The sequence below is a fragment of the Diabrotica virgifera genome, chromosome 1 (assembly GCF_917563875.1).
Source record: "Diabrotica virgifera virgifera chromosome 1, PGI_DIABVI_V3a".
Classification (NCBI taxonomy): Eukaryota; Metazoa; Arthropoda; class Insecta; order Coleoptera; family Chrysomelidae; genus Diabrotica; species Diabrotica virgifera.
The window spans coordinates 62,968,813-62,980,969 of NC_065443.1; the positions used below are offsets into that span (position 1 = coordinate 62,968,813).

At 32.9% G+C, this 12,157-nt stretch overlaps 1 protein-coding gene across 1 annotated transcript in view; it reads right to left on the reverse strand.

Annotated features, from left to right (window-relative positions):
• Positions 1-12,157, reverse strand: part of LOC114329263 (uncharacterized) — a 105,049-nt gene that overhangs the window by 557 nt on the left and 92,335 nt on the right. The gene's annotated exons all lie outside the window — the stretch shown is intronic.

The following is a 12,157-nucleotide window of genomic DNA, read 5'->3' on the forward strand; positions in this document are numbered from 1 at the left end:
AAAAGCAGATTCAAAACGGATAATGGCATTTGAAATGTGGATCTACCGGAGAATGTTGCGCATACCATGGACCGCACATCGCACAAATAATTCAATATTAGCCGAACTTAACATAAAAACTAGACTCAGCATAACTATCAACCACAATATACTGATATATTTTGGACATATAACTAGAAAAAGAGAAGGCATGGATCGAATGATAGTTGAAGGCAACGTAGAGGGCAGAAGATCCAGAGGAAGATCTCCATTACGATGGTCGGACCAAATAAAGGACATGACTGGTGACTCATTCTGCGAAGCAAAACAACACGCGCAGGAGAGAGAGAATTGGACAGAACTAGTCTAACGACATACATGACGCCACTACATCCTTACGAAGGAGAAAAGATAGAGGAGGGGACCTTACCAAGTAAGTCAAGATAATAAGTAAGCACGACATTGAACTATACGCGTTGTTTTTATAGTTTGATGGGTATAAATACAGAATAGTGCAAAGTATTTTATTTTTAGACGCAATTATGGCGTACCATTATTGGTATGGGTCTTAGATATTATTGTAAACAAGTGGTAAACGATCAAAAACATCTACCAGTAGGGGTCGACAAGACAAGAATTCTTGTCTTGACAACAACTTCTTGTCTTGTCTTGAGAAAAAATCAAGAAATTTAAAAAAATCTTTTCTTGACGTTTTCTCGACATTTTATATCTTGTCTTGACTCAAGAAATTTCAAGATCTTGAAATTTCTTGATTACCCGGTCCGGTGATTCCCCGGCGACCTTTTTATTGCGTTGCATGCTAACACGGCTACTGGGGGGAGTCCCGATCGAAAATCTAAATAAATGCAAAATATTAGATAAAGAATGGGTTCTGATCAGTAAATTTTGTCAGTATCTGAGAAGCTTTAAAACAGTTTCTTCAATACTCGAAGGCTCGAAGGGGAAAAATATTGCACACTCCCATTGGAAGTAATTGGAGTAAACTTTCTTTTAGACAAACTGGAAATATTGGGCTCATTAACTTGATTATTTCATTCATAGAAGATTCTGACCAACAGAAAGCTACAGAAATGCAAATGAAGGTGATAATTTTTGATAATATCCCGTCGTTAAGTATATTACGTCAGAGGCCCTTCGTTGCTACGAAAAAATACATTCAGTGACATTAATGACAATTAATGTTTTAAAAATTATAAAAGTGATGACTTTCAATCGTCAAATATTTATTAAAACTGTGTGTTTAATGGTACTAATCTGTACTTACATAAATAATTTACAATAAAATTTTGGTTTTGAACAGTTTTATTCATGAAATAATCGCAACAAATTGCACTCGAGCTCTGAAATTAATATAGAATTTTTGCTCTCGTGACACTTTGACATAATTTCACTCGCCTTCGGCTCGTGAAATTAAAACTGTCAAAGTGTCACTCGGGAAAAATTCAATAATTTCAGAGCTCTTGTGCAATTACTACTGATAATTAAATTGATAAACACACTACCGACGAGTAATTAATTTACTTCATTCAAGCTGCAAGAGATAAAAATACTGAAACACTATAACAAATCTAATTGGATATACTGTATAGTTCTTATTTAGGATCCTCGGCATAAAGTAGAGGCATTTTCCTCTTCATCTTGGAGAAAGCTTCTACAATCAGAGGCAGTACAAAAATTTGAAGAAATATTTAGAGCTTACTACTTTAATAAATCCCAGCATGATCTACAGAATCCAATACCAAAGCCCGCACTTAGTCTTAAAAAAGAAGATAACGAATTTGATTTAGATATTACTTACCTATTTAAGAACGCTGACAATGATAACTTACAATCTTGGAAGTATGAAATTGAAAAATACATAAATGAGCCTAAGTCAGAATATACTGGTCTGAGAATATACTTTATTGGTGGAGAAGACACGAAAATATCTACCCGTCATTATCGAAAATGGCCAAGGATTTTCTCGGAATGCCAGCAACATCTGTACCTGCGGAAATGCTATTTTCAAGAGCAGCTTTAACAATAACAAAGCCAAGAAATCTGCTAGGCGTTGACTCCATGAGAAGTGTTATCTGCATGGCTTTTCGATTCCGTTTAAAAATGTGCTAAATTTGTTATTTAATATAAAATTTAGTTTGCAATTTTATTTTCAACATGATTAGGTAAGTATCATTAATTATTATTTTTAATGTACGTTTTTGTAAATCGTTTTAGCAAAAAAAGTGTTCAATAAATTAAAATACGTTATGTTAAAATAATGTTATCTTTTTCACAAATAAATACGTTTTAGAGTTTTCATTATTAGTCAAGATATTTCAAGATTTCTTGTTTCCTTGACAAGAAATCTTGTTATTGATATAAAATTTCTTGTCTTTTCTTGAAATCTAAAATTACTTCTTGTCTTGATCTTGTCTTGAAATCAAGACAAGTAGCGGAAAAGAAATGAAAGGCAGAATTTACAAAAGAGTCATCAGACCAATAATGACATACGCGGCAGAAACATGACCCGAAACAGAGAGGACAAAAATATTGCTCGAAACAGCGGAGATGAAAACCCTTCGAAAAATCGATGGTAAGACTCTATGGGACAGAGCTAGAAGTACAGATATACGGCGGAAATGCAAGGTGTATAACATTAATAACTGGGTAAGAAACAGAAGAATAGAATGGAATGACCACATAAGCCGAATGACAACAAATAGGATAGTCAGGACAGCGACAGAAGGTTCCCCAATAGGAAGACGATCAGTGGGAAGACCACGAAATCGAAGGAACGACAACTTACTAGAGGCACATTGAAAAAAGAGGCAGAGTCAAGCCTATACAAAAAGAAGAAGAAGTAGAAGAAGAAGAAGAAAAAGAAGAAGAAGAAGAAGAAGAAGAAGAAGAAGAAGAAAAAGAAGAAGAAGAAGAAGAAGATGAAGAAGTTGTATGGGTTAGTCACCGATTGTGAATAGAAAGTATATCTAATGTAACTGAAGTAAAATATAGTTTTATAGAATAAAGACCAAGGAAGCAGATTAAGAACCTACCAACCCTTCTGCTTCATCGTTACATGCCATTTCACATTACGTTAACATTAATAAATAAAGTTTATTTTTTGACGTTTATTTGTGTCAGTTCACAGAATATATTCGAAGACTTGCATCTTGGAACAGCAATAAAGGGTCCGGATGACAGCTGAAGTCTCGTACGCTCTTCTTTGAAATATGAAATTTTAAGTGCATTTTTACATACAATTTAGTAAGTTTATTATTGCGTTTTACAGTGTTTCCATTGTAGAATTACTTCGCTATCTAAAACGAATTTATTTTTATTTGTATTTATATTTAAAAAAATAATTAGGGTCTATTCAGTAGTTTGAATACCTACACAAACAATGGTTTAAACGCAAACGTACTGTAAAACCTTTTCTCTAATAAAAAAGGAAGGAAAATTATATTCAATTTATTATGGTAGGAGAGCGCAAGCGGGGATTTTTGCTCGTCAGATTATCATAACCCTATAAATCTACCTCTACCATATATTGGCTCTTAATACAGGGGAGTTCGTTAAGGGGGGTCCGAAAAAAATCTATCCTTACAAAAACTCGAAATCGTCAGATTAAGTTAAGGTAAGTTAAATACATGCAAAAGGGTGTAGGTATATTTAAAAAATCTGACGATTTGAGCGGGACGTAAGAAAATGGGTGAGTCACAAGTTTCACAAGAAAAAGCGAATATTTCGCGAAATGAAAGTCAAATCGAAAAACTAAAAAAACACGTTTTCAATATTTTTCAAAAATCTATCGAATGATACCAAACACGACCCCCCACGGAGAGAGGCGGGGGTAAATTTAAAATTTAAAATACGAACCCCGCGATATTTCGCGAAATGAACATCAGATCGAAAATCTGAAAAATACACGTTTTCAATATTTTTGAAAAATCTATCGAATGACCCCTCAAACATAGCACCTCGGGGAGGTGGGTGGGGGTTACTTTAAAATCTTAAGTAGGAGCTCCCAATTGTTATTGTACATTTGGATTCCTTCCGTAAAAATAAGCAACTTTTATTTGAGACATTTTTTCGAATTATGGATAGATGGCGCTATAATCGGAAAAAACGATTATTGGAAATGGAAAATTAAATTAAAAAATGGAATGTTCCCCACTTTATGGAAAACTTAACTTAACTTTTTTTGGTTTTAGGACCTACTGTTCACAACCCAATAGGTCCCCATAACGCTCGAGTAACTGCAAATTTAGCATACTTTGCACCCATACTATTAGGTATATTGTATTGTAACATACTACTTTTTAATTATACAGCTATTAAAATTTTGATGTATTTTAATTTAAATTAAATGTATTAAGAGGCAACAGTAGCGATCAACAGGTAGCAACAAACGCGGTCCAAGATTGCGGCTGTAATTTTGAAAATCGAGATATTTGGCAATATTGGAGAAATTTTGTCGAGATATTTGGCACACATATTCGTAATATAATAAAGAATGGCGGTACAGAGCCTAATTTGAGAAATATGTTAATATGTTGAAATTACTCTATAACTAAATAAAATATTGCAAAAAGGAGCCTGTACCGCCATTAAGACGATCAAAAAAATGAACTTTCTTCAAATAAACTTTTTTATCCCGTGTCTAGATTTTGTGTCATATTGGACCTAGTAAAATTTTTTTATCTCTAACAAGAAATCGAACTTATTATAACTAAATACTATTGTTTGTTTTTTAACCAAGAGGAGTGATTCAAATTTACCGCGCCGTAATGCTTGTTTCTAATTGGTCCAGCCGCAGGCAAGTTATTAAACTTTAAATCCACTGTTATTAAATTTTGACACTAATGACATTTATGAAATTTTTTCACTTCTGTCATTTTATAGGTTAATTCAGTATATCGGCGATTTTTTGTGTTTTCTGCAGTATTTCTTTAATTTTTAGATTTTTGGTCTACTTTTATATAAAAACAATTGTTTTTAGAACTCTTTAGCGATGTGTTAGTATAATATAATATGTATGGATTAATCCTCGAAAGCTAATATGATCAACGAAAAAATAAGATGAATTTGGTGACTGTTTTGTAACTCTCTTGGGTGTGAATCTGTCTTTTCAGTTTACTCTTCTTGGTTAAAAAATCAACTATAACTGATATTCAACATAGAGAAAGTGTCACTGTCATTTTGACAAACCGGCGTCAGATTTCTATTCTGTTATCTACATAGGAATTACGAACACTCGATACGAATCGTATCCTCGTATCCGCCATGTTTTACCGTAGCGCCGCGCCGTAGAGTTAAGTGTTCGTAATCCCTATGCAGATAACAGAACAGAAATCTGACGCAGGTTTGTCAAAATGACAGTGACACTTTCTCTATGTTGACTATTCAGTTATTTAGTTATAATATGTCCGGTTTCTTGTTAGAGATAAAAATTTTTACTAGGTCTACTAATATGACACATAATCTAGGCATGGGATAAAAAAGTATATTTGAAGAAAGTGTATTTTTTTATTCTTCTTAATGGCGGTACAGGCTCCTTTTTGTAATATTTTATTTAGTTATAGAGTTATTTTCACATACTAACATATTTCTCAAATTGGGCTCTGTACCGCCATTCTTTATTATATTACGAATATGTGTGCCAAATATCTCGACAAAATATTCAAAATTACAGCCGCAATCTTGGACCGCGTTTGTTGCTACCTGTTGATCGCTACTGTTGCCTCTTTACTTATAATTAATAAATTGCTGTTCTGCGATGCAAGTTATGTACTTGAAGGATTGTGACGTCACAATTTTAGATTTTGATGTCGGTTATCTTGAAGTTGGCTCGAGATATCGGAACGCCGTTTTCAGATTTGGATTAAGGAGACAAAAATACATAGGACTCCATTGGTAGATCGGCTTAAAGTATTGCACGGCGGCAACGCACAAACAGATTTTGCGAATTTATAAACAAAAACAAAATTTTCGTTGAAAAGTTTTCCATAGTGTCCAATTAAGTCTACATCATATGGGAAACCTTTTTATTTTAGATTTTATGAAAAAAGTTTTACTTTTTAAAAAGTTTTAAATGATCCAAAAACTAGAATAGAATCCTATATATACCTATAGTCCTGTCGCCAGGGGGGGTACAACGGCCTCGTTAATTCAGATGGACTTACCCAAGTTTTTTTTATGTATTTTGACCCGTAGAACCCGAATTTTTTGGGTAACAGTTGATCCGGATGTCGATAAGATTGTTATAGACCAAGAACTTGAGGAATCAAATAACAGCGATTTTTGGCAAAACAAAACAATATTTTGTATTTTTTGGGTCATTTTAAGCAAAAAATATTTCTACAAGTTTTTTAGTAGGATGCACAGTTTTCGAGATAAACGCGGTTGAACTTTCAAAAAATCGAAAAACTGCAATTTTTAAACCCGAATAACTTTTGATTAAAAAATAAAATAGCAGTTCTGCTTAGCGCCTTTGAAAGTTCAAGTCAAATTATGTCGGTTTTGATTATTTGCATTGCTAAAAATTTATTGTGTTATTATTAAACAAAGCTACAAACAACTAGTGCGTGAGTGATGTTTCTATGATTTCTCATTTAAAATCGAACGAGTAGGTAGAATAGGTACTAGTGCAATCAAGACTATTTCTACGTTACATGCGTTAAAACGCATGTAAAAGCACGGGAAACCCTACGTGTTTATAGCTTTGTTAAACAATAAAAAAATAAATTTTTACCAACGCAAATAATCAAAACCGATATAATTTGACTTAAACTTTCAAATGCGGTAAGCAGACTTGCTATTTTATTTTTTAATCAAAAGTTATTCGGGTTCAAAAATTGCAATTTTTCGATTTTTTTAAAGTTCAACCGCGTTTATCTCGAAAACTGTGCATCCTACGAAAAAACTTGTAGAAATATTTTTTACTTAAAATGGCCCAAAAAATACAAAATATTGTTTTGTTTTGCCAAAAATCGCTGTTATTTGATTCCTCAAGTTCTTGGTCTATAACAATCTTATCGACATCCGGATCAACTGTTACCCAAAAAATTCGTGTTCTACGGGTCAAAATACATAAAAAAAACTTGAGTAAGTCCATCTGAATTAACGAGGCCGTTGTACCCCCCCTGGCGACAGGACTACTAGGGGAGATATGCCTGAGACGGCATACGGGCTGAGATGGCATATCACGTGTTTTTCGTAAATTATTTCAAATTTGGTGCCTAGTGTGACAGTTTTCAGTTTCTTGAGTTAGAATTTGTCAACATTGCCGAACTTATGCATGTTAGTTTTATTTTGACAGCAGTAGACTTTGGAATGTTTAATAAGTAGGACAACATATTTATTGGCTTTTTTTGGATCACATTATAATTCGCGAGTCTTTACACCTAAGTTAAGTTTTTAAATCTTGTGATGTTCTTTTACCTTATGCCTATCATTTATATCTTAAAAATGTCCTTAAGAAAAATTAGGTTAAAAAACGGTCTGATTGCAATGTTGCCTGAGATGGCATAGTAAGTAGGTGGATTAGATGCATAGGTTGCCATCTCACCCTTATGCGTTTTTACCTGTTTTTACGCTGCATTAATTTTGTTATATGATTGGAGTTTATCGTTACAGTTTTGGGTCGTTTTAAGAGGAATTCGAACCAACAAAATCGATTCCGTCGATGTTAAAACAAGTGACGAGGAAGATGCTGCTTGCATTTTTTGTAATGGCCTCTTTTCATTATCTCGTTTTCGAGAAACTTGACTTAAATGCCAAATTTGTGGCAAGTGGTCATATTCCGAATGTGCTGGTGTACCCAAGACTGCAAAAAAAATGAATTTGTGACTTATGTCGAGATTAGTGCCTTTATTGCAAGGGTATGCCATCTTACCCATATTTATGTGGGTGAGATGGCAAATGTAATACTTTAAATTTATTTTTTCAGAAAAAAGCTGTAATATTTATATAAATATTCCTAGCACTGACTTTGATTTTTATTACATGTCTAACTCTATCGATTATCGATTACAAAACATTTAAAAAAAGTATGCCGTCTCTGGCATATCTCCCCTACATATACATACACATACGTATAAGCGATATGTAAAAAAATATAACTTTTGGATATGGTTACTATTGGTAGGGGACTTTTTCAGTTACTCAAGCGCGTCAGATTATTATATGAGGAGAACCCTTGTACCCTGTAAATGTACCTCTACCATATATTGGCTCTTAATACAGGGGAGTTTGTTAAGGGGGACCTGGAAAAATCTATCCTAAGAAAAACTCGAAATCGTCAGATTAAGATAAAGTTAGTTGTACATACAAAATATATTTCAAAAATCTATTTTTGAGTCATAAAAATTCATATTATCAATATTTTATGAACCATCAATAATTTACATGGTGGTTATTGCGTTCCACGTTCTATTCAGGTATCTAAGGTCTCGTAATTCCATAAATATATCAAAAATTATTAGTCATCCAGTCAATTTTATGTTTTTATTTTGAGTACAGGTATTATATTATTAGATGTACATAAAATTTTTCATCAAATAGCTCTTGTAGTGACTGTAACAGGTCTCTAAAATATGATGTCTTCAATGATTGTAGACAATTGTATAAAAGCAATGTTGTTTTCTAAGATATTTTATTTGGTTGCTAGGAGCAAATATTTAACAGGAAAAGAACTTTTTGAACAGGTAGACTTATTGCACTTCAGAATGGAGGTAGATGATTTGCGCATTGAGCAGGGCAACGGTATTTCCAGGAAGAAAGTGGGGAGGACTTCAAAAGATGAAATTCCTGTTCAATTGAGTTGAACTAGGACTGAAGTAAGGCCTCTTACAGCGGTCCTTGCTCTTTTTCTGTACAATTAGACAATATAAACCTATGACCGAGCACACTCGGGTGTCCTTTCCTGGACGGTGCAAGAATGTTGGCTGCAAGGGCAAGTCTAGATGGACTTGCACTAACTTACCCAAAAAGATCGCAACTGTTTTGTGAATTTAGATGAAAAATAAATACTTACATTTTATGTTACTTACATTTTATTTAAATTTTTACTGTATTTTCATTTTTCAATAAATACTATAATTTATTTCATTGACTACCCATGTCTACATTTGTAGATATTATTTTTTTCATATAATAGGCGAGCAAATTTTGAAAAAACAATTCGAGACTATCATATTTTACCCAGATATTACCAAAAAAATAATTTTTATCTGTGTAAACAAAAACTTGTTAGTGAAGGGGTTCATGTCCGGCCCTACGTTTCCTGTTCTATAGCCGTATTAGTCCAGAAATCAGGGCCGGTTCTAGGGTTTCGAGCGCCCCGGGCAAAATAAAATTTGGCGCCCTTTCATACAAGAATATACCTGCAAATTTACGGCAAATATAAAAAAATAGAAAAACAGGCAAGAAAATCAAAATTTTACTATAAAGAACTATGTGAAAATATATTTATTAAAAAAAAAATAGTACAATAGTTATTATTTATAACTGATCTAACATAATATAAGGAAGACATAGCATAAGGAAGTTCAAACGACGAAGGAGCTAGATAAAAGATAAAGATAAATGCACATTGTCAACAAGCAGAAAAAAATGTTAATAATGTTGTACAATACCAAAAAAGATGTTGATTGTGCGCAAGATATAGCTGCATCCCCAATGACTAAATTGAGGGAGTGGCATCCATATGGCATAAAAAAAGCAAGACGATAGTCTTTGCAAACACGAGCTTGTACACCTTTATTTTATCCATTCATGTTAGAGCCACTGTCATATCCTTGGCCTTACAACCATCTAAATCTAAATTCAATTACAATCATTCAATAATTTTTTATTTATCTCATTTAATGAGTAGGACTATGATTCGATACTCAGAACCAAACTATGGAAAACAATGGAAGACATCGAAATTCCACGAATATTAATAAGAGCAGTCTACAAGAATAAAAAGTAGCTATCAAAATGGATAATATAATACAGTGAAAACTACTTAAATCTTTAGTAATATGCAGGGTATTTCTAAATAAGTGCGACAAAGTTTAAGGGCTACGTGAAAAAATAATGACAGTTTCCATAAACCTATGCCCGCAAATGCTTCGTTTCCAAGATACAGCCTATTGAAATTTTTCTTACAAACTGACGATTTATTAAGTGCTCTAAAACCGGTTGAGATATGCAAATGAAATTTGATGGGTTTTAAGAGATAATTATTGCGCACTTTTTGACATAAAATTAAGAATTTTATATCTACGGTTTGGCGCGAATACGGGTAATGGTCAGTGGTGTCATGGCAAAATTAGCAGTGCCGGAACGCAGTGCCGGAACGCACTGCTAATTTTTGTTTACAAAACCTAAATTCTTTATTTATTTATTTTTTCTTTTCTTAACCAGTGTCGGAACGGCGTTCCCGCACCATGACACCACTGGTAATGGTCTGAAATTTTTAAAGAAAAAAAAGTACGCCACTGAGATATTTCAAATAAAATATCATTTTGGAATTCTTCGTTCAATTTGTGATACAAAAATTATTGTTCTTTCCTTTTTTCATGCAATGCGCCGTTTTTATGCAAAAAAAAACATCTTAACCTTACAAAGTATTCGAAATAAGTTTCTATAATATATTCATATGAAAAAGAACTTGTCATTTCTAATTCGTTCATACCCAGTTTATTGGCAGAAAAAATTGTCAGAAGAAGAAATAAATCACTTTTAAATGAAAGAATAGGTAAATCTATTTACTAACACGGATGAGAATAATAATTTTAAAAAATCACTTCAAATGTTTAAAATTCTGTTTACCTTCTGACACTGTGCAATTTAATTTTATGTTTCCTACCATACATTTTATATATTTTTTTACGTCGATACCTACTTACTGAAATTTATATAACGAAAAAAATACCTAATTAATACCACAATTCCACAAATTCTCAATATCTAACAAATCTTTGTTTTATTTCACTTTAATTCTTACACACCAACGAGCAGACGCCAGTCTTGTTAACGGAACTTTACAGAACAGAAAGACAAAATTATTTAACCTTAACCATTGAGGCGTATGTAACATCTCTGACATAATATACGAGCGCCAGTATTATAATATCCCTGACTATTCATAAATTTGATCTTTGTCAATTTTTTTAAGTATGTATGTATTACATTGTTACCATAAGTAATAGGTACGTGACAAAAATGTCCTTTTAAAAACTGAAAAAACTTTTTAGATCGTAAAAAACATTTTTAGTCTGCATTAATATTGTATGGGCGATAAAAATTCTCAGATTGCATTACATTGATTAAGAAAATTTTTGTTTTTTGTCTGTGATTATTTTTTTGAGTTATTGATTCTGATTATAGCTAGCAATAGTTTTCTTATTATTAAAATTATTACTCATCATGTCTTAGGAATAATGCTCAAAGTTATAAAAAATAATGTAAAAAATATTTTATTTTTATATCAGCATCCCTCAAAATTTGGCGCCCCTCAAAATTCGGCGCCCCGGGCGGTCGCTCGGCTTGCCCGCCCCTTTATCCGGCGCTGCCAGAAAGCCACTGCGCATCCGCTAGGAAAAATATTCTGATTCGGATTTTTTGCACAATCTTACTCAAAAAGGACCCCTTTTAACAAATTTGCATGTTGCCAGGACCAAAAGTGGGTCAAAAATTTTTTAAATGTTTTTTTCTTGTTTTTTTCCTATATTTTTTTTGCATCGAACAAAGTTTTTTTATGTTTTTTGGATCATTCCAAACAGAAAAGGTCTTTAGTGACATTTCTCTAAAGTTAATAGTTTTTAACATGCAGGGTGAGTCGTAAGGAACTGTACATACTCCTACCTCGTATAGAGGCTCCTATTGGGAATAACAAATGATCATTAAAAAGTGTCTGCTCCCCTTGTTTAATAATATACAGGGCCAGTTTCGCATTTTGACAGAAATTTATATTCGTCATAATTTTTGAACGGTCAGATCGATGTGTCTCTTATTTTGGTCAATCGTTACACTATTACCACCTAATCAACTGATTTAGTCAAACTAGAACAAAATCAGGTTCGGCTTTAAAAAATTAGTTCGTTTGGGTCTTAGAAAAAATTTCACACTGTATACGCTTTTTGAAAACTCTAATATGAATTTTACAAATTAGACAAGTAGGCAATTAAAA